The sequence below is a fragment of the Electrophorus electricus genome, chromosome 15 (assembly GCF_013358815.1).
Source record: "Electrophorus electricus isolate fEleEle1 chromosome 15, fEleEle1.pri, whole genome shotgun sequence".
In the NCBI taxonomy this organism is placed as follows: domain Eukaryota; kingdom Metazoa; phylum Chordata; class Actinopteri; order Gymnotiformes; family Gymnotidae; genus Electrophorus; species Electrophorus electricus.
In genome coordinates this window covers 19,005,436-19,010,664 of record NC_049549.1, presented here as the reverse complement: position 1 = coordinate 19,010,664, position 5,229 = coordinate 19,005,436, and positions in this window count along the sequence as shown.

Here is a 5,229-nt window from a genome sequence, read left to right as displayed (position 1 = left end):
CGCTCCTCCTCATCACAGATAGGTCAGCGACAATGTCACTTAACTCTAGTAGTCGTCCGATTGCTTGACATGGTGAAAGGCTGGCAGTACCAACAAGAAAACTGGCGCGAAATGTCAAAAAGGATGCTGGGAAGTCGAGTATTTAATACTCAGGGCAACAGTAATAAAAATGTTTAAAAAACAATAAACAATATGGAGTGCCCCCCTTTTTTAGGGTCCCTACATACTGATAAATATATGCAAGTCACTGCCATACTGATAAATATATCAGAATACCACTGCCGACTGGCACACCATCAATGCCAGTGAGAGGTGCGGGCTAGGATACTGCCAGGCAGCCCAAACAGGAGCAAGCAAGGGTTAAGGGCCTTGCTCAAGGGCCCAACAGTGGCAGGGCCTGAACCAGCAACCTCCCAATCACAAGTCAAGTACCCTAACCACCGATCCACCACCACCCATTGATAAATATATGTAAGTCCCTCAGGGTAAGAGTATCTGCCAAATGCTGTAAATGTATAAATGTACAATGTACATCCTACATCCCACCCTAACTGGAGATATCCTATACCCTGTTCAGTATGGAGACATGGAGATATCTCACATTCCAGTCTGTTAGATATGGAGATTTGTATAGGCATTTGGAAATGTGTGTATTGAATCATAGTAATGCCACAGTTTGCATTAGATGTAACATTATTCTTCTTACACATGCTTTTAGAGAGAGTTGTTAGAATAATGCATTACTTACACATAAAAAGTAATGCATTATTTATGTATTATTATACATAAAAATGGTTAATGTACAAGTCATAAGATCTTTGTGCAGTCAAAAAAATTCTCAAAACTTAGAAAGATACCCACCTCCCACCATCCATGATTGCAAATTATTTAAGCAATAATTTCCCATGAAAGTTTTGCCTACTTTTGTGGAATGCCAAATTTGTGAAATCCCAATTTCTTCCTCGCTCTGATTCACAGAATCAATTCCACTAAAGGATTGAAGTGATTTACATTTACATATTCATATTTGTTAAAACCTTCACTTTACCAAAGTAAAGTTTCTCATTGAAGCAGTTTAAATCTTATGGTGAAACTACTGATATAGCAAAATGTGAGTGATCACACAAAGCAGTGTGGTTGCATCTCTAATGTCTACTGAAGTTAATACATTGCCAAATTACCATATTGAATGAGTTTGTAACCCTAATAGTACTGACTGTTATTCATAATAGTGTAATTATGTTATGTTGATCACACATATTCTAAACAACAGTCTTATATCAAGAATGAATGTGAACACTTTCATCAGTGAAAGTGCACTACCCAGTGAGCAACGTGTACCATCTTGACCTTGTGTTAAGGTGTCATTATGGATTGTAATACCCAGTCATAGCACACTATTTCACAGTTCATTAGTGGCTAAGGTGTGTCCTGCTCTGCAGGAATACTCAGCATCTGCTGAGCAGTCTGACTTCAGAGAATAACCACTCAGGTTGTTAAGATTCACATGGGTTAATGAAGTCTTGATGAAAGAGTATTACAATTGAATCACAAAAAGTAAACACTACTGTAAGTATTTGGGGTTTTTGCTTCACTATATTTTGCTTATTGTTGTTTGTCCACAAAAAAGCAGAAGACTGTAAGGTAGAACATAGAGACATGAAAATAACTCTCCACCCACACAAAAATGAAAGTTGAATAGTTCAGTAATGCTGGACTTCAGGAAAGTCTGTGGAATCCAGCATATGGGTGTTATTCTCATCTACACCAGAATGTCACACTCATACATATTTTCACTTTACCAACAGGAAAGGCAAAGGAGGGCTTGCCTGGTTTCTATTCTTTTTTATTCATTTCACCATTGTCATGAACCCAGATGGAAGATTGATTTTAGAGTCAAATGTTGGGTGTCACTTCCTACAAATAACAGTAGTAAACTGCTGCAGTAAACACCTTCCATTCTGAATGAAACACATGATTGTTATAGTCATTTTCTTTCTGAATGCTTTATGAATATGGCTTGATTTGGCCATATTGCACACATGTTGAGAAATCCTTATACAAAAAATCCTTTTTCTTACATACACATGCTTTTCTACTAGGGCTGGCAGTGCAGGGCATTGTGAAGTGTTGGTAGTGCAGGGCATTTTGAAGGGCTGGCAGTGAATTCATAGTCTCAGGCTGATAGTCTCCATACCTGGAGAAGGACTGAAGGTCCAATCTTAATTTATAACTGCATTTGTTGGAATTCACTTGTGAAGAGAACACTTCTGATGCCAGTGTTGAAAAGGACATTTGGATTTCAATATTTAGTGCCAGTCAGAAAAGAATCTTCCACTGAAAATCCCTCATGTCTCTACATCTATCTAGTAACAGCCTGTGCTGGACAGTATTTAGTCATATTTAGATATTCTACTGGTTTGTATTTCTCTAGTAAACTATGATATTGCAGTCAAAGAAAGCCACTTTTTAAATGAGTTCATGTTGCTCATAGAATCAGACAAGTTTAAAGTTAAATTAAGTGATAGGTAGGGGAGCAAGAACAGAGATAATCACCAATAATACAGATCAATAACACAGAACAATAAGCCAGAAGCTGATACAAAATATATATGGTGGCAGGGGGGCTCAAGAATTGGCAATCAGAAGGCTGACTTAATCTCATCCCTAGCATCCCTGCACTCACAGAGATAGCCTAGTGCAAGTCACAACTTGCTGGTCTTCTTCTAAGAGCCATCAGACCTCTACAACTTGTCCAAAATGCAATTGGTCTTCAGTCTTCTGAAGTTCAGACATGTTACTCCACTGCTGCACTCCCTTCACTGGCTTCCAGTAGCTGCCCACATCAGATTTAAAAACTTGATGCTACCTACAAAGCCAAAAATGGACCAGCCGCTCCATACGTGATGTCAGTGGTCAAAGCCCAATCCGTACCTCGAGTACTTCGAACCTCAAGTATGGCACAGCTTGAAATACCATGCTTCAAATCTCACGGAAGAGAAGCATCAAGACTATTATCTCTCCTGGCTGCTAGATGGTACAACAAACCTTTGCTTGCTATCTGGACAGCAGAGTTCCTTGCAGTCTTTAAACGCTGACTGAAGACCCATCTATTTGTGGAGTATTTAAATGACCACTGGCCCTGTTAACTCGAGTCCTTATTGTAGGGTATTGTTCATTGTTTATTGACTGTTCCTATGTTGACTAACTCTAGTACTTATTGTTTATTGCACTGATTGTTGTCTGAGATAGAGTTTATGTATTTTGCACTTCTAGTCATCAGAATTGATCCCTGTATTTCAACAGTATTCGAGTACATGGGTATATTGGACTCTAACCTACTGTACTGTACTAGGATGTATTCTATGAGGAAATGACAAAGCACTTTTGTAAGTCACTCTGGATAGGAGCATCTGGTAAATGCAGTAAATGTAACTGTAAATGTAAATGTAAACACAGGATTGCCATCTTTTTTATATGGACTACGTTGATTGGGAAATAAATCCTAAGATTACTTTTCACCTTGAATCTTGATGAATTCAGAAAGTGGACGTGCTGTGCAGGAATCTGCTCCAGATGCCTTTTAGAGTTTATAAATTCAGATATAAAGGTTACATGATGTGTGTGGAATTAATGTCCCACTTTCAGTTTTTCAAAAGACTGAAAATGAGCATGCTGGGTACAATTGCTAAGCAATAGTAAGTAAACATAATACCAGGGAGTGTGTGTATGGTTTAGTAATGAGTGTATATGGTCCAATAATGAGTGTATATGGTTCAGTAATGAGTGTGTATATGGTTCAGCAATTAGTGTGCGTTTGCTTCTGTAATCAGTGTGTGTTTGGTTCAGTAATGAGTGTGTATATGCTTCAGTAATAAGTGTATATGTTGTTCAGTAATGAGTGTGTATATGGTTCCTAAATGAGTGGGTGTATGGTTCAGTAAAGAGTGTGTATGGTTCAGTAATGAATGTGTATATGGTTCATTAATGAGTGTGTGTATGGTTCAGTAATGAGTGTGTATGGTTCAGTAATGAGTGTGTGTATGGCTCAGTAATTAGTGTGTGTTTGCTTCTGTAATCAGTGTATATATGGTTCATAAATGAGTTTGTGTATGGTTCATAATTGAGTGTGTGTATAGTTCATAAATGAGTGTGTATGGTTCAGTAATGAGTGTGTGTATGGTTCAGTAATGAGTGTGTATGGTTCATAAATGAGTTTGTGTATGGTTCATAATTGAGTGTGTATGGTTCAGTAATGAGTGTGTATGGTTCAGTAATGAGTGTGTGTATGGTTCAGTAATGAGTGTGTATGGTTCATAAATGAGTTTGTGTATGGTTCGGTAATGAGTGTGTGTTTGGTTCAGTAATGTGTACATATGGTTCAGTAATGAGTGTGTGTATGGTTCAGTAATTAGTGTGTATATGGTCTAGTAATGAGTGTGTGTATGGTTCAGTAATGAGTGTTTGTATGGTTCAGTAATGAATGTATATGGTTCAGTAATGAGTGTATATATGCTTCAGTAATGAGTGTGTATATGGTTCAGTAATGAGTGTGTGTATGGTTCAGTAATGTCCTAGTATTGCACAACTCATTCTTTTTGTGCAAGTCTGGGTACTAAATTAAGCCCTACTTATAATTTCACATGGTTGTTAAACAAACTGGATTTATGGCTGCTTTTATGAGTTGGCCTATGTAACACACGACATGTGACTGGGCAAAACATAAAATAAGATTTCATAGATAATTCATTCAGTTAGCATAACTAACTAGCCAAAGCAGTGTCCTTTTTATAATCCTACCATGACTTTCTCATGAACCCTCCAAAGTAGCACTAAACAAGAAATGCGCAGAGATGCTGTGATATCAAAGTAGTGCCGGGCACATTTACCCATGCAAATATTACAATACTGCTGTGTCCAATTACCGATGCATGCTTCGCAAATTTAGACTATAAGGTGGTGCTGAGCTCTCAGCTCAATGTCCTGCTTCCCATTAAATACTCCTGGCATTAAATGAAACATGCTGTGCAAATGGAATCTATCAGAGCTGAAGAAATACTTTTCCAGTGAGGGTTTTGCTCTGAGGCAGATAAATAGCTCTTGTTGCTCCACCCTCCTGTGGGGAAGAGATGGAGTGATCCTGATTTGCTGACTGCTATCTTTATCTTGGCTTGAATAGATGAAATATTTTGACTGTAATATTTGGGCTATTACATTTCACCTGATTTT